Consider the following 19,456-nt stretch of genomic DNA (forward strand, 5'->3'; position numbering starts at 1 on the left):
AACCTAACTAACCTAAGGACATCACACACATCCATGCCCGAGGCGGGATTCGAACCTGCGATCGTAGCAGCCGGGTGGTTCCGGACTGAATCGCCTAGAATCACTCGGTCACAGCGGCCGGCTGAGTCCTTATGAGTATTTTCTTTTCCCGAAATTGAAGAATGTGTTAAATCGACCTCATTTTGGAACTTTGGAGAACGTTCAGAAGAATGGTACCGACATGTTAAAGATCCTACCAGATGAAGCCTTTCAGCGCTGCCAACAAGACAGGGAACGACGACTCCGCTAGTATGTAGCTACAAAAGGTGACTCTTTGAAAGGGACAATGTTGTTGATAGATAAAAATCAGTTTCATTTTTTTTCTCACACATATCGAATCTATTGTAACGAAAGTTGTAGATCCAGTTCCACAAGTTTCACTTATTGTTGGATGATGACACTTGTTCCGTTCGACAGTGTCATGTTCAGAACCTGGTGATTATCACTCCCTATGTACGTGACATGTGGTTCATCACGCATGAATGAGGGATTTGCTTGACTACAGTTCGTTGTTTACCAGCTCCAGTGCTTCACCTTCTTCCTGACGTATCATCCTCCTGTCTGGCAACGAGATAATAGAGGACAGGCGAACGGTACGCCGAATCAGACCATTTCCACCACACGCATCTTTAGCTGTTATGTGAGCTGCATTGTTTCTTCATACGCCGTTGTGCCTGATGCAAGGCTTAGCATCTGCTGCACGGTATGTTGGACAACCTAAAACATTTATTCCTATATAATAGATGTGTAAGTTTCTACTAAGATGGCATATCCCCTGTTTCGGTGTTTTCAAGGCTTCATATGCCTAGGCATCATAATTTATTAATGTTAACGTATGGGCAAATTAGATGTTTATACTCGCACGACTCTGTCGCCCTGACTGGTGGTTCTGAAATAGTCTACGAGGGCGAGTTAACTTTTGGACCTTTGTGCGACTGGAAAGAAGTGACCTGATAAAAGCCAGTGTGGGTTGAGGAGCCGTAGCGGAGACTTTCGGCACACAGCTCCGAACGACGCGCTGTCAGCGAGACGGCGGAAAGGCTGTGTGTGGCCTACCTCGCGCGACGCTTCGGGACACGGCCGGCAGGTGAATAGGCGGCTCGCTCTGAAAGGAAAAGGCGAAGGAGGCGGCCATATTTCCTGAGAGACACGGCCGCTGAAAGGAGCCCGGCAGCCGCCTGACTGATGGCGCACCGACGCTGATAGGGCGGCCGGGGCGACGTGTCTGCACGTGGACGTCTCGTCTCAGTAAGAGGGATTCAGTACACGGGCACGGCATCTGGTTTGTCTGCAGGTACTCCTACGATGCCCTATGACGTCAAGAATTGTGGTTTAACTGTAAGATTAGTATCTGGAAAGGGAGATCCTTTTCTGTCCTGTTAGTTGAGGGTTCTTAATGCTCCAGCTTTATGACTCAATGTACTTTAAAATCGTTCCGTGTAAGAAGAACGATACCAACCAAGTTCGAGGTATTGCAGTGAGTGTATAGAGTAACAAATTGAGGATGATAATCCAGGTCCAAAAACATTCACTGAGATAACAGAGCGTTCCTATAGGGATGATCTCCTGTAGCAAGGCCACGCCTTCGGCAGCATATGTGAGTTTGTACACTGACAGGAAACATGCAGAAATTGGAACAATAGGCCTGATACCATTCAAAGCGTTATATGTCATTCACAATTGATATATGTTGCCGGAGGGGTAGCCTATTGTCAGTATTTAAGACCTATAACAACGACACTGTGAAATGTCATCGCTTGATGCTTCCGGACATGCCTTCCTACCCTCAATTTGCTGTAGTGCGTCACAGTTGAATCCGCGGTCTATGGGTAGTGTCTTTGCACCGTAATCAGAAGGTCATGGATCCCGGGTTCGAAACTCACTACTGCTTAAATTTTGAATAGAAGTCATCAGCAATGTCGACGAAGACTTTCGGCATAATAAATCATCCAAATTCTGCCAACGGCCTTGTCAGAGTGGATGGGCAGACACTCAGGACCCTCTCCTGTCTTTGGGGCGGGAAACTGCTCCTAAATGGTGGAAGAACGACCAATTGATCAACAGCACGAAGATGTAGAAGGCCATGGTAGCCACTGCAACACAAACACGTAAAGTGTATTCACTAGACATGTGGCCTGTAACTGAAAAAGTCTCAGGAAGCTCTCTCCATTGGCAAAAGTTTCTGGACTAGTCCCAAATTTAGATATCAGAGGGGACTCCAAAGACAGATGATCACAAAAAGATACAATAACCAACGGAAGGGTAACTCTTTACCAGTCGAAACATGGAACGTCAGAAGTTTGAACGTGGTAGGGAAGCTAGAAAATCTGAAAACCGCGCGACCGTTCATTGTGAGAGCTCGGTACGGCCAGCTGCACTGTGGTGGCCCTGGAGCGCCAGCGACCCGCAGACTGCCGGGCCAGGCAAGCGGGCCGCAGCTGGCGCTGCCGTCGAGGCGCCTTTTAATTACTGGGCCTGAAATATAACGCAATCCTGGCCCAATAGGGGGAACAGCCGCTTAACCTGCTTTCGGGACAACATTTCACGGGGCCGGCGGTGACCCAGCCTGCAGCCACCATCCTGCAGCCTCTGGAGGGCGTGCGCCTGCAGACGCCGCGCCGGCCGCAGCCGACCGTGTAGGCAGGGCCACGCCACACCGCTCCGCTGGATCGATGCAGCGCTCTCCAGTGTCGCGGCGGTCACCAACTTTTGCCGATACTTGGCGACGAGTGCGAGAGCTTTCCACTGTCTGACTGCCTCCCTGGGCCGGCAGAGGCGGGATTTAAATCGGGTCGTTCCGGAAGGAAGAGCGAACTGGAGGCGTCAGTTGCATCGCGTTCCGAAGCAAAATATGGCATTAGAGCTGGGCAAGGGGAGGGGAAACACAGCCGAGAGTAATCCTTTTCCGGATGACACGTCATAATAATACCGTTGTCGTTTTTCCAGAGACAGTGAGATTCTGTGAGTGCCCATCTTGAAAGTTTAGAGAACTCTCAGACAGAAACAAGCCCACTTTAAATATATGGAGGAAACTAAAACATAGGTTTCGTGCTACAACGGATCAATTTTTTTAATTTCCCTCTTCAATGAATAGGCTATTGTGCCGATCCAGTTTTAAATGTAAATAATCCTGTAGGATTTTCTTTTGTATCACCTAATCATCTGTTGAATCTACATGGAGAGCCTGAATCCAATTTCCGATACTACCAGGGAGTTTTTCCTGAGGGGTGGCTGGAACGGAATCCTCATTGCATCATGATGACAGTTTACAAGCTAGTTGAATGAGATTTAACGACACCATGATCCGGAGGGCCGACAACCGTCGAGAGATGTGTGTGCTGCTGTCAAAGACCTTCACACTCTGTCCACATGACGCAAAATATCAGAAGATGACCCAGCGACCAGTCAGTCCTCTCAACCTGACCACAGAGTTAAGCTTTCCTTTTTAGTTAGCTACTGAATTCATTCATGCTGTATGGCTCGGTAACACGGTGGATAAATGCCAGATTTCAATAGGTCTTAGGTTTTCTTCTGCCATTCATTATTTAATGATTTTTAATGTGAAAATTGCCATGATGCAAAGTGGCTCGGAGACCACGTTGAACGATGCATCTACATCTAGGAGGTCGTACTGAAAAGTAATGCCTCCGGATATTTTATGTGAAAACTCTTAAAAAAAGTTTTGCATCATCCCGGTTACCAGAACTTCTGAAGACAGACGTTGACTGTGGTTATTGTGTCACAGACACAGTCCCTTTCACTGCTCAGTGACGTCACTAAACCCGCCCAAAGATGTAAACAATCATGCATGAGCAGCACCTATTACACGGAGGGTGTCCGACAGCCGACCAGTTCCAGTCATTCCACCAGGCTGGAGGTACACGGCTCGTGTTGTCTGTAGTTCAACCATGCCTAGACGGTCAATACCGCGTTTCCATCGCTTCCGCATTGCTACTTTGTGTCAGGAAGGGCTCTCAACAAGGGAAGTGCCCAGGCGTCTCGGAGTGAACCAAAGCGATGTTGTTCGGACATGGAGGAGATACAAAGAGACAGGAACTGTCGATGACATGCCTCGCTCAGGCCGCCCAAGGGCTACTACAACTGCGGCGGATGACGGCTACCTATGGATTATGGCTCCGAGGAACCCTGACAGCAACGCCACCATGTTGAATATTGCTTTTCGTGCAGCCACAGGACGTTGTACTACGATACAAACTGTGCGCAATAGGCTGCATGACGCGCAACGTGACTCCTGACATCCATGGCGAGGTCCATCTTTGCTACCATGACACCATGCAGCGCGATACAGATGGACCCAAGAACACGCCGAATGGACCGCTCGGGATCGGCATCACGTTCTCTTCACCGATGAGTGTCACATATGCCTTCAACTAGCGCTATGGTCGCAGGTTAGAATCCTGCCTTTGGCATGAATCTGTGTGATGTCCTTAGGTTGGTTAGGTTTAAGTAATTCTAAGTTCTAGTGGACTGATGACCTCAGATGTTAAGTCCCGTAGTGTTCAGAGTCATTTGAACCTTCAACCAGACAATCGTCGGAGACGTGTTTGCAGGCAACCCCGTCAGGCTGAACGCCTTAGATACATCGTCCAGCGAGTGCAGGAAGGTGGAGGTTACCTGCTGTTTTGGGGTGGCATTATGTGGGGCCGACGTATGCCGGTGGTGGTAATGGAAGGCACCGTAACGGCTGTACGATACGTGAATGCCATTCTCCGACTAATAGTGCTACCATATCGGCAGCATATTGGCGAGGCACTCGTCTTCGTGGACAATTCGCGCGCCCATCGTGCGCACATCTTGTGAATGACTTCCATCAGGAGAACATTGCTTGACTAGAGTGGCAGCGTGTTCTTCAGACAAGAACCCTACCGACCATGCCTGGAACAGATATAAAACGGCTATTTATGGACGACGTGACCCACCAACCATTCTGAGGGACTTTTGTCGAATAGCTGCTGAGGAGTAGAACAATCTGGACCGACAGTGCTTTGACGAACTTGTGGATAGTATGCCACGACGAATACAGGCATGCATCAATGCAAGATTGGATTAGATTAGATTAGATTAGTACTTGTTCCATAGATCATGAATACCACACTTCGTAATTATGTGGAACGTGTCAGGTTAATAAAAGGTGTCTATACAAGATATTACATTACACAAAATATTACATGACACTTAATATTATTTTTTTGTGTGGGGGTTGGGGAAATTACCCACTTACTACAGCCAAAAATTCATCTACTGAGTAGAAGGAGTAGCCATTAAGAAATTCTTTTAATTTCCTTTTAAATGCTATATGGCTATCCGTCAGACACTTGATGCAATTAGGTAAGTGAGCAAAGACATTTGTGGCAGCATAATTTACCTCCTTCTGAGCTAAAGTTAGATTTAACCTTGTGTAGTGAAGATTATCCATTCTCCTAGTGTTGTAGCCATGTACACTGCTATTACTTTTGAATTCGTTCTGATTGTTAATAATAAATTTCATAATTGAATATATATATTGTGAGGTTACAGTGAAGATCTCTAGTTCTTTAAATAAGTGTCTGCAGGATGATCTTGGATGAGCTCCAGCGATTATTCTGATTACACTCTTTTGTGCAATGAACACTCTTTTACTCAATGATGAGTTACCCCAGAATATGATGCCATACGAAAGCAGGCAATGAAAACAGTCGTGGTAAGCTAATTTACTGAGATGCATATCGCCAAAATTTGCAATGACCCTAATACGAGTAGCATAAGTACCTGAACTCAAACCTTTCAGCAGATCCTCAGTGTTTTTTTTCTAGTTCAACCCCTCATCAATGCATACACCTAGAATTTTGACTATTCTACCTTAGCTAACGATTTCTGATCGAAGTCTATATTTATTAATGGTGTCATTCCATTTATAGTGTGGAACTTAAGTACCGTGTTTTGTCAAAGTTTAATGAGAGCCCATTTCCAGAGAACCACTTAATGATTTTCTGAAAAACATCGTTTACAATTTCACCAGTTAATTCTTGTCTGTTGGGTGTGATAGCTATACTTGTATCATCGGCAAAAAGTACCAGCTTTGCATCTTCGTGAATATAGAATGGCAAGTCGTTAATGTACACTCCTGGAAATGGAAAAAAGAACACATTGACACCGGTGTGTCAGACCCACCATACTTGCTCCGGACACTGCGAGAGGGCTGTACAAGCAATGATCACACGCACGGCACAGCGGACACACCAGGAACCGCGGTGTTGGCCGTCGAATGGCGCTAGCTGCGCAGCATTTGTGCACCGCCGCCGCCAGTGTTAGCCAGTTTGCCGTGGCATACGGAGCTCCATCGCAGTCTTTAACAATGGTAGCATGCCGCGACAGCGTGGACGTGAACCGTATGTGCAGTTGACGGACTTTGAGCGAGGGCGTATAGTGGGCATGCGGGAGGCCGGGTGGACGTACCGCCGAATTGCTCAACACGTGGGGCGTGAGGTCTCCACAGTACATCGATGTTGTCGCCAGTGGTCGGCGGAAGGTGCACGTGCCCGTCGACCTGGGACCGGACCGCAGCGACGCACGGATGCACGCCAAGACCGTAGGATCCTACGCAGTGCCGTAGGGGACCGCACCGCCACTTCCCAGCAAATTAGAGACACTGTTGCTCCTGGGGTATCGGCGAGGACCATTCGCAACCGTCTCCATGAAGCTGGGCTACGGTCCCACACACCGTTAGGCCGTCTTCCGCTCACGCCCCAACATCGTGCAGCCCGCCTCCAGTGGTGTCGCGACAGGCGTGAATGGAGGGACGAATGGAGACGTGTCGTCTTCAGCGATGAGAGTCGCTTCTGCCTTGGTGCCAATGATGGTCGTATGCGTGTTTGGCGCCGTGCAGGTGAGCGCCACAATCAGGACTGCATACGAACGAGGCACACAGGTTCAAAATGGCTCTGAGCACTATGGGACTCAACTGCTGAGGTCATTAGTCCCCTAGAACTTAGAACTAGTTAAACCTAACTAACCTAAGGACATCACAAACATCCATGCCCGAGGCAGGATTCGAACCTGCGACCGTAGCGGTCTTGCGGTTCCAGACTGCAGCGCCTTTAACCGCACGGCCACTTCGGCCGGCTGAGGCACACAGGGCCAACACCCGGCATCATGGTATGGGGAGCGATCTCCTACACTGGCCGTACACCACTAGTGATTATCGAGGGGACACTGAATAGTGCACGGTACATCCAAACCGTCATCGAACCCATCGTTCTACCATTCCTAGACCGGCAAGGGAACTTGCTGTTCCAACAGGAAAATGCACGTCCGCATGTATCCCGTGCCACCCAACGTGCTCTAGATGGTGTAAGTCAACTACCCTGGCCAGCAAGATCTCCGGATCTGTCCCCCATTGAGCATGTTTCGGACTGGATGAAGCGTCGTCTCACGCGGTCTGCACGTCCAGCACGAACGCTGGTCCAACTGAGGCGCCAGGTGGAAATGGCATGGCAAGCCGTTCCACAGGACTACATCCAGCATCTCTACGATCGTCTCCATGGGAGAATAGCAGCCTGCATTGCTGCGAAAGGTGGATATACACTGTACTAGTGCCGACATTGTGCACGCCCTGTTGCCTGTGTCTATGTGCCTGTGGTTCTGTCAGTGTGATCATGTGATGTATCTGACCCCAGGAATGTGTCAATAAAGTTTCCCCTTCCTGGGACAATGGATTCACGGTGTTCTTATTTCAATTTCCAGGAGTGTATATTAAGAACAGTAGAGGACCCAAGACTGAACCTTGTGGCACCCCATTCTTGACTGTTTCCCAGTTTGAGAAATTACCAGTTTTTTTGCATATTATATAAACTGCTTATTTCAAATTTCTGACCTCTTCCAGTTAGGTATGATTTAAACCATTTGAGCACTGTCCCATTCATACCACAGTACTCGAGCTAATCTAGAAGTATTCCATGATTTACACAATCAAAAGCCTTTGATAGATCACAAAAAATCCCAACAGGTGACTTCCGGTTACTCAGAGAATTTAATATTTCATTGATGAAAGTATATATAGCATTTTCCGTTGAAAAACCCTTCTGGAAACCAAACTGACATTTTGTTAAAACTTTATTTTTACGAAGGTGTGAAGCTACTCTAGAATACATTACTTTTTCAAGAACTTTGGATAAGGCAGTCAGAAGAGAGACTGGGCGGTAGTTGTTGACATTAGACGTATCCCCTTTTTTATGCAGTGGCTTAACAATGGCATACTTCAGTCTATCTGGGAAAATACCCTGCTTCAGAGAGCTATTACATATGAGGCTAAGAATCCCACTTATATCTTGGGAACAAGCTTTTATTATCCTGCTGGAAATACCATCAATTACATGTGAGCTTTTATTCTTGGGAGAGTTTATTATCTTCCTAATTTCAGAAGGTGAGGGGGGTGGAATTTCAATTGTATCAAATGGTGTGGATAAGGCCTCATCCTTTAACTGCCTTGCTTCTTCTAATTAACATTTAGATCCTATTTTCTCTACAACATTTAGAAAACGATTATTCAAAACGTTTTCGACTTCCAACTTGTTGTTTATCAAGTTTCCATTCGCTTTGATGGTGATGCCGTCATCCTGTACTCTTGGTTGCCCTGTCTCCTTTGTAGTAATATTCCAAATTGTTTTGATTTATCAGAGGTATTAATCTCAGAGATGATGCACATGCTTCTGGACTTGTTAATAAACTTTCTTAATGTAGCACAGTAGTTTTTATAATATTTGGCTGTTTCTGGGTTATTACTCTTTCTTGTTGTTAGATACAGTTCCCTTTTTGTGGTTAGAAGATATTTTTATTCCTTTAGTAAGCCAAGGTTTTTTTTGCATGGTTTGTTATAATTAGATTTAACTACGTTCTTGGGGAAACAGTTTTCAAATTCTCTTACAAGCGTATCATGAAATAAGTTATACTTTAAATTAGCATCAGGCTCATTGTACACCTCATCCCAGGCTAACTGCTGAAGATTTTCTCCAAAATTTCTAATTGTTGAGTAATTAATTGAATGCACAACTTTGGAGGGTAGTTTTGAATTACTGAATGGAGCTATGTCATATACTGTAACTAGCTAAGCATCATGATCAGAAAGGCCATTCTCTACAGGACAAGAATTCATGTTTTTGAACCTATCTTGGTCAATAAAAGAGTTATCTATCAATATGCTGCTGTCCTTTACTACCCGAGTAGGAAAATTAATGACAGATATCAAATTGAAAGAACCGAGCAATACTTCCAGGACATTCTTCCTATTACACTCTTTCAGTGAATCAACATTGAAGTCCCCACAAATAATAATTTGCTTTCCCCTATCTGACAGATAGCACAACAAGGCATCTAAGTTTTCCAGGAATAATTGAAAGTTTCCTGAAGGGGACCTATACACTGTTACAATTGTAAAAGAGCCCTCCTTCAGTTTACGTTGACAGGCACATGCTTCTATATGTTGCTCAAGACAAAACTTTTTTGTGTCTAAACTTTCTACACAGTGATAACTTTTGACATATATGGCAACTCCTCCTTTCACCTTATTCTGTCTTCTCATATGTGTAGCTAGTTTATAACCACTGATATTTACCTTTTCCATATCAGACACAATGTGATGCTCAGATAGGCATAGTATATCTATTACATTATAATATTCAATGACATCTAAACAAACCTGGAGCTCAGCTACTTTATTCTTCAATCCCATGATATTTTGGTGAAAAATGGTACCATTATTTTTTACTTTACTTTTGTGAGAATCTATTTTATCTTTAATCCACCAATATTTTGGTTAAATATGGTAACATTATTATTTACTTTCCTGTTGTGAGAATTTTGTGAGTTTTCGACCTCTTTAGCACTTGCCTGCCTGAACTTCTCGTTGGACACTGATATTTACAAAACAGGTACATCCATGAGTACTAGTGTCCCCCGTTATGGATTTCGCTAACAACCCTGCCAGTTTACCCTTCCCTTTCCTATTGAGGTGTAGGCCATGCCTTGTGAAATCCCCCCTATCAATAGCCTCGGCAGGAACCAATCCAATGTCTGACAGAGTGGCCGCCCTACGCAACTGATCCAACTCCATATCTCCATACGTATTTACCCTCCTGACAGAGCGGTTCAACTGGGGCTAATCATGCCGCACGAAAGCAGGCACCAGCCCATCATTGGTATGGATCGTTGCCGAGGCTATTTTCACCAGGTCACACTCAATACTGTAGTCCTGATCCCTATCTATACTGTTTCCCACTCCACCCACTATCATCACATGATCCTGCTTTGTGAAACCCTTGCACAAGAAACCTATATCCTCTACCACCTGGCTAAGACATTCTAGAGGACGTGCTGCTGGGTATTAGAGATACCGGTGTGTATAGCAGTCTGGACCACCATCTCTGAAGTTCTCACTGTATGGTAATACAACATGCAATGTGTGATTTTCATGAGCAATAAAAAGAGCGAAAATGATGTTTATGTTGATCTCTATTCAGTTTTCTGTACAGTTTCCGGAACTCTCGGAACCGACGTGATGCAAAACTTTTTTTGATGGGTGTAAAACACTAGTTCTTAAAATTATACCTCTTTATTTTTCATGTCTACATGTTTATTTCTCAACGTATTTACCCTGGCAACGAAAATATTTCTCCCAATGAGAGACCAGTTTGTTGGTACCACCACTTTAGAATGTTTATTCACGGAGCCACAACCTCACCTCTGTTTGCACCGCTTTATTCCTATTAAAGTGAAGTCCTCGAAGACCCTCTTTAAGCTTTGGAAGCAGATGAAAGTTCGATGGGGCCAAGTTGGGAATGTATGGAGGATGATCGATGACAGTCATTCAAAGTTTTCGGACTGTTGCAGATGTCGCAGTGCTCATGCTGAAAGGAAGGGTTCTCCATATTTCTTCGAATTCGAAATTCGGTTGCAGCACTCTGTTTATCACACACCGAATAGTTACGTAACACACCAAACTGTTACACATTTTATTTCGGAGCCCCTTAGCGGAAGAAGGCTGCAAACATGTAGACGTTAATAATAGACGTGTAGAATGTTATTAACGTTTGTGTTATTTAAAAAGCTTTACTAGTTTTCACATAAAAATTAGGAGGCGTTACTTTTCAGCACACACTCGTACGTACGAAAGTTATTCAAAAAGAAATGAACTGAAGGCTCTAAAATCGTACAACGCCGGTGAAACCTCGAACTCCACGCTGGAGGGACGTGGGCTCACACCCACGTGGCGACAGAGTGGTCACGTGCTAGTGTCGACCCTCCAGTGCAGTCAGTAGCGCTGAAAACGCAGAGATGGAGGATTTGTAACAAAAGCAAATGGTTATAGTGCGTTCCCTGACAGTCGGAGTGCAGGGAACGGAAATTTATGAACGAACGGCGCCAGTTTACGGAGAGCACTTAATGTCCGTTGTAATTCAAACACTCACTCCAATTCTTGAGCAATGGCTGCCGTCGTAATTCGCCATCTTCAATAATGATGACATCCATCTTCTGGACAATGGTATGGATAGTCCAGTGTTGTGTTCCAGATCGTTCGTGATCGGCCAACGACATCTGTCCTCCTTGAAACGCTTTTACCGCTCCATCACACTTGCAACGGACATGCAGTGCTCTTCGTACACTTCTTTGATGGATTTCCGTTCCCCGTACTCCTACCGCTGTCAGGGAACACACTTCATTCCTCTTCTATTCTTGTGAAACCTCAGTTCCTCGGTTTTCAGCAAAAGTGAAGGCTCTGGGCGGTCGATACGTGCAAGTACTCGCTCTGTTGTTACGTGGATGTGTGTACCTGTACGTCTAGCGGCGATTTTGGGGCCTCAGTGCTCTTGCAGGCACCACACGTTCTTCAGTAGGCAATGGCACTGAGATCATTTCAGCGGTTTTCATTTTTCAGCCTCCGGCTTGTTCCTTTTTAATAACCGCATTCTACGAACTGCAGTGAAGTTGCGTACTTAGCACGACTCCATATAATATAATTTCTTCCAGCTTTAATGGCTCATAGATTGCGTGAAAGATGACTGCTTAAATACCTCTATGCATGCTCTATTTAGTCAAGTCTCGTCTTCACGGAATCAACAGGGGCGATACACAGGGGGCAGAAGAATACCTCTAGATCCTTCACCTACTACTGGTTCCTAAAACTCTGGACGACTTATTACTGGCAGGTTCCTTTAATGCTCGGATGAGGGCAAGGAGGTATTACCTCTCACAGGACTACCCTTAGTAATGCACACTGATATTCAAATCTTCGTCATGTTTATGACGCTTCGTCTTACCATACATCCGTTGTATTATGTAGTGATAAACCTTGTAGCGTTAAATGTAAGCAGAAATCTTGATCTTTTTTCTACTGCCGCAAAACAGTTCCATCTGGAAAAGCAGGTGGCTCTAGTGACAGAAAAACCACCCCATAAGGAGGGCGACACGGACTACCTCGGTAACTAGGTGTCGCCTTACAAGAACACACATTCAGTGTGCAACAAAAAGTGTTCAGCAAGCTGACAATGCAGTATTCTGCAGACACGGCTACTCAAGGGCGACGTTGCGACACAGTTACAGTAATGCCAGCGTTGTGAAATTGCCGATACGGCGGTAGAATTACAATATGATGTCGCGGTTGCTCACAGGCGGAGCTCACTCCTTGTCAGAGTGCAAAACCGCTACTATTACTGAAACGACAGCAGAGCTGGCTAGCAAAATAATGGCTAATTTAAGCTTTTTGGAATCTGGCAGTTTAGAATCTGCCTGCTACCCTTCTCCCATGCTCTGCGGGATAACATGTCAGAAACGAGGAAGTTATTCATCAGTAGTCACTATGCTGACTAGGATGTTTACATACTACATGTCGCGGCTGCATATAATTCAAATGGCATGATACCGTTGGGCTCTCGTCATATAAAGTAGTTTGCAGAAATATGATGATAGCACCATTTGAAGGTCTTGGAATAGGCAAAAATGGGGAACTCTTAAGGAACTCTGCTAAAACATTAAAGGATATTCGATAGCAGAGGCAGGATCAAGTTGTGGATGTGACATCACCGGTAAATGTTAAGCTGCAATTGGAAAAATGGGCAACAACTTTTCGCGTTAGGCTGTTTGTTCTTCTCAATTTACTCTAGATGTATTATTGCAGTTACCTGTGACACGACCAGAAAAGAAGTAGGAGGCAAAAAGAAGAGTTAGGATACAGAAACGTGCACGCACACCATATATAAACACAATAAGATCTTGCAAATAGGCTGGTAGTTTATCATGTATATTTTCAAAAATGTTCAAATGTGTGTGAAATCTTATGGAACTTAACTGCTAAGGTCATCAGTCCCTAAGCTTACACACTACTTAACCTAAATTATCCTAAGGACAAACACACACATCCATGCCCGAGGGAAGACTCGAACCTCCGCCGGGACCCCATGTATATTTTGAGAGTGTTTATGTTTCTCAGATTAACTATGATACATGATAAAAGTTGTCGAGGGACATGTTTTGTTCGTTATTTTTCTGTATTCCAGAGAGGAGTGTGTCATTCAGATCATCGATTGATGGCAGTGACGTTGACAAACAACGCTTCGGAAGAGAGGAACGAAGTATGTAGCATGGAGCAAGCGTTTTCAAAATTACACCTTGAGGCCAAGAGGAAGGGGGTGTTCGAGGAAGTACGAAGAGATTACAAGCGATTATGAGAACAGTTGCAGCATATAGTATTGGACACAGTTGACAGGCTACTGAAGATTGTCTTTCGGACCACGGATACTGTCGGCATCTGACAGAAATTATACGCTGGGACAAGTAGTGAAGTGGCATCAGTTATAATGGTGCCATAACACAGAACTAACAAACTTAGAACAGGGTATGCTGAATAACGCTCAGTTATTTAGGTAATTAAAAACAGATGAGGTATGCGAAAGCAGTCATGGGCATGGTATCTGAATATCTTTACGTCGTACAGACCAGGCTAGATATATTGAGTACTAGAGTGGCTTGGTGAGACTCTTATGGTCCTGGGTGATGCCATTCGGGATTCGAGGGTAGTGGTTCATACTTGCGGTAACATGAATTCATGGTACTGTTGCACAACAGAATAATTTTACTGTAGATGTTTAAATTTTTTGAAGTTCTATCAGGTGAGCTCACAATAGAGAAGACAAGCTCTAGGCTGGCATGAAGTGAGTTTTGCACACAGCCTGCGGGCGATGAAAGCAGAATCGCAAATGTCCTAGTGCTACGTAACAAGATAGTCAACAATTTGTTACTTCAGCGTCAGAGCTGAACTGTAAAGTGTAACGTGGGCAAAAAAGCCCGACCTCAGCGACCTAGAATAATTATCGAATTGCTGTGGCATAGCGAGGCACAGATGATCTGCAAGCTGCCACTTCCACTCTAACCATGTGTGACGCATTTGCACAGCCGCATGGCCGCCTAGTGAACAACTGCTGCCTGCAGTCTTAGTCAATCCGCGGTCCTTAATCAGGGCCTAGTCTTCACGACAACTGACAGCCTGGAAAACAGTCGGCTGTACTTACCTCAGCTAGTAGATAGTGTCGGAAGTTCCATGCGGCTTTTCGCGGATGATGCTGTAGTATACAGAGAAGTTGCAGCATTAGAAAATTGTAGCGAAATGCATGAAGATCTGCAGCGGATAGGCACTTGGTGCAGGGAGTGGCAACTGACCCTTAACATAGACAAATGTAATGTATTGCGAATACATAGAAAGAAGTATCCTTTATTGTATGATTATATGATAGCGGAACTAACACTGGTAGCAGTTACTTCTGTAAAATATCTGGGAGTATGCGTGCGGAACGATTTGAAGTGGAATGATCATATAAAATTAATTGTTGGTAAGGCGGGTACCAGGTTGAGATTCATTGGGAGAGTGCTTAGAAAATGTAGTCCATCAACAAAGGAGGTGGCTTACAAAACACTCGTTCGACCTATGCTTGAGTATTGCTCATCAGTGTGGGATCCGTACCAGATCGGTCTGACGGAGGAGATAGAGAAGATCCAAAGAAGAGCGGCTCGTTTCGTCACAGGGTTATTTGGTAACCGTGATAGCGTTACGGAGATGTTTAATAAACTCAAGTGGCAGACTCTGCAAGAGAGGCGCTCTGCATCGCGGTGTAGCTTGCTCGCCAGGTTTCGAGAGGGTGCGTTTCTGGATGAGGTATCGAATATATTGCTTCCCCCTACTTATACCTCCCGAGGAGATCACGAATGTAAAATTAGAGAGATTAGAGCGCGCACGGAGGCTTTCAGACAGTCGTTCTTCCCGCGAACCATACGCGACTGGAACAGGAAATGGAGGTAATGACAGTGGCACGTAAAGTGCACTCCGCCACGCACCGTTGGGTGGCTTGCGGAGTATAAATGTAGATGCAGATGTAGATGTAGTGACGGACTGACTACGAGAACGCTGAGATGGGAGCCGCTCTGTAACGTAGAACGTCTGGGCAGGCGGCGGCTTTCTTCCCGCGCTACCGCCACGCAACCATGGCTCTCTAACCTGCACCACGTCACGTCTCACCTTCGAGGCGTCGGCATTTCTTCTCTTCATGCCCATACGTCCAGCTACCGCCTGCCGTCCTGAAGACACTTCAGAACTCTGTAAACTCAACACGAAAACTTAATGTTGTTGCAGGTACTACTGAGTCACTAACACCTCCAGGCATAAAGTGGACCATTCACCTAAACTCCATTCCTGGTCTCCCGCTCATGACAAGATCCCAGCTCTCAGTGTGGTAACAGTATGAAACACACATCCAAAGCACGACTGAATCACCTGCGATCTCTTCATACTGTGAGTTTAATGCCTCATTGAGTTTTTGCTGCACTCAATGCCTTGTATCACATGGAAAAAAAGAAGTACTCTTCAAACTACACTACACCCCTCCAAATGTTCGAGACGGAGATTACCGTCAGTAGAATTTCCTGCAGCGTTTGAAACAGACTGTCACTGATATGGTGCGATACTCGTCTCTGGTCAAGTAATTCACTCGGATATTGGCAACACCTCTTTTCTTTGCCATTCTAAGAAAAATTTGATTAAAAAATGCGCTGGCTGGGTCACGGTTACATGTCAGATTTTAACCGTGCTTCGTCTAAAACACCATACGCAGCTTATCCCATTCGAATGCTGACACTTCGATGGCGTTAAAAGCGCGGTACAGCATTAGATGGTTTGGAGCATTCCCTTGTCACTGTTACGCTAAAGACATTAGAGCAGAATATTAATTTTTACAAAATATTATTCAAAAATTTCATATTTGTATCCTTCTTAATTTCTTCTGATTTCAAAATTAAACGAACTGGTAATTATAATGTCATTTTAGTCAATGATACTTAACGAAGCTCCTGTATTATTGTATCAATTTTTGGGAAATCAAATTGACTCTGATGTATATCTGTTAGCACATTAAAGAACTATCGTCAGTGCAAACACAGGACGAACACGCACGTCTCCACGCATCTTGATAGAATGATAGAATGTCGGCTTGCACCCCTTTTCACTTCAGGTAACACCTCTAGAACTATGCTGCGGGTCCCAGCGGAGGTTCGAGTCCTCCCTCGGGCATGGGTGTGTGTGTTTGTCCTTAGAATAATTTTGGTGTAAGTTTAGGGACTGATGACCTTAGCAGCGAAGTCCCATAATATTTCACACACATTTGAACATTTTTGAACACCTCTAGAAATGAAATTTCCCTCTGGAACGAGAGGCGGGAGGGGGGGGGGGGGGGGGGGCTGGAGGGAGCATCAATGCAGTCGTCTCCCGTCACCAAAGTTCGGCATGTTCTGCGTGCTCATCGACAGTTAACGTGGCATATTAAAGTGGAACCAAGGCCCCCATGTTATTGGTATAACCGCCAATGGGGTGAATGGATGTTCTGGCTAATCGCTGATTACCGTAAAAGCTAACGGGCACCAGCTACACGGCATTTACTTACGGTTTACCTAAGCTTATGGACCTCTGCATTCGTGAACTCTGCAGCTTATACAGTCTTCTTGTGATATCAAAATAACTCCAAAGAATTTAGTGCAAGACATCACAATGGATTTGGCTCTTCTGGGTACAGTTACTATGGTCAGATGACTTCCCCATTTTCGTTTTTTCGCATTTGAAAACTGAGCTGTCACAGTGGTACCCTAAATGCATTTTTAGTGCTTCAGGTATTTATAGGAGAGTCCCCACTGCGTTCAAGCCATGGCTCAAACATAACTTTACAGTCTGTTCTCTGTTGTTAGAAACATCTAGACTTATCTGTTTGTACGTCCGGCAGAAGTAAACACGTACTGCACAGATTGAATCACATTTTCCGGTGGTCACTTACACTGAACTAACGTCAACGAATTTTGTTCAAGACTTTGATAGTGTCGTTTCTCCACACACGAACGCTTTAGTTAATTCATAGTGTATACGATTACTTTAGCTGTCACTGAATAGCCCCAAATATAGTACCATTGAAAAGTTGGAAGTACTGCCATTATCTTTGAAGTATTAGGATTCAACCAACCTGTCGAAAATTATTAGTGGATACAGATAACAAGAAGTTAGATTCTCGTATCCATATTACCTCAGTAAGACTACAAGAATTTTTTTTCTGTGATTACAATGATTACTTTCTATCAGACTAAATATTCTACTCTTTTTCATGTCTGTGATATGTAGTGCAATGAATAATACTTCAATAGAACGGAGAGCTATACAGATCGTCCAGCTAGTGATTCGTAACTGTTGATTGGAATGAATAAACTCGCGCAAAAATATTTGTCGATAATTACCTGTCAAAAGCAGACAACACCTCCAAAGGCAAATATGCACCATGTTTTCAATATATGCATCAGATGCCCACGTTTAAGCTAAAGATTAGGGCAGCGCCCTGTTAATTTATTTGCACAGCGCAAAACGCGGTGAGAGTTATTGAGACTGAGCCGCCTGTGTTCGCCACATTCACAGAGAGTTCGTTCATCAGAGTTTCGGTTGTTTCACCCTTCTGCCGTGAACACGTTCCGCTTGGAATCGCGCAAGCGAACAAACAAGCGACAAATTTCCCTTCCATTATTTGCGTTCCTCGCGCGGTGGCTAACAAGGGAGCACGGACGCGAAATCCTAGCAGGAAATGGAAGCACTCAGGATTTAAAACAAATGGAAAAAACAAAACATGCATAATAAAAGTAGCGTCCAATGTATGTAGCCCTCATCGCTCGCAGTTAGTAGTTCATAAAACATATACCAGAAAGCTTAAATACATACACAGATCACCAATGTCATTAATCTGTCAAAATACCAGCAAGGCGGTGGCCACACTTATGCAGTTATTTATGTTAGTTTTAACATTACTACGAACTAATCGCGACGACAAGAAGACCAAAAACTGTTTTACGTAAACTAACTTGACTGTTGAGTCTTAGTGAAGTGATGTGAGCCAAGATATAATTCTTTTTCAGGTCTCCGAAATTTAGGACATGCGTGTTAAAGGGTTTGAAACAAAGGTAATTATTTTGTCTTTCCTGACATTTATGATTTCTCATAACCAATTAAGAGCATAAGGAACTGTCGTAATACACTTTTCACCATTATAACCATATTCTGTTATGGTTGTTGCAACTGTTGTGTTTTATATTATCATCATATCTCAGTTTTTGAATCCCATAGATCTCGTCCAACGTAACATTTCTGGGTCTGCCTCATGGACTTCTTTCCAATAATTTATCCTTAATTGGTGTTTTTAAGCAATATTTCAGTCTATTATTTTGCTTTTCTTCCCCCTGCTTCAAGAACTTCATTACTGGATTTATTTCGTATCCAGTTCTTTGCGGTTCCATTTATGCTTATCTACATTTAGTTGATTTATTGGCATTGCTCAGTTATCGATTCTGTATATTGTCCAGGCGTGTAATCTGGCTAGACGAAGACTTTGTATCACTATTTTCTTGTGGTTTTTCGTTAACAAACTAGCAACTGCTATTATTTTAATTTCTTAATTTCATACGTTTCCTTTTGAAAAGAAATGATTATTTTTCAGTTACTGGAATTAATACATACACCATTTAACGTACCGTCGAAGATGATTTCGTTAAAGGTGGATGAATTTGTAACGTCCACTGATTTTTTAGCGTGGCTACTGCGTTTCCTACCGGAAATGCTTTTATCTATAGGGACATTAACAGAAACGGTATTTTTATACCTAATGTAACGGAGTTAGAAGTACGAACACCATTAAATGATAGGATGGCCGTTACCGCCCAGGACGTTAGGTGGCTTTCTATCAGTACCACGAGGAGCGTGAAATGAGAAGAGCTCAATTAGTAGTAACATTGACATCGTGATGTGTACAGTGTCCTGCTGAATATCAGTGCCGTCCATGCACAATATTTCGACCATGTG

This window comes from Schistocerca serialis, chromosome 1 (genome assembly GCF_023864345.2).
Source record: "Schistocerca serialis cubense isolate TAMUIC-IGC-003099 chromosome 1, iqSchSeri2.2, whole genome shotgun sequence".
Lineage (NCBI taxonomy): Eukaryota > Metazoa > Arthropoda > Insecta > Orthoptera > Acrididae > Schistocerca > Schistocerca serialis.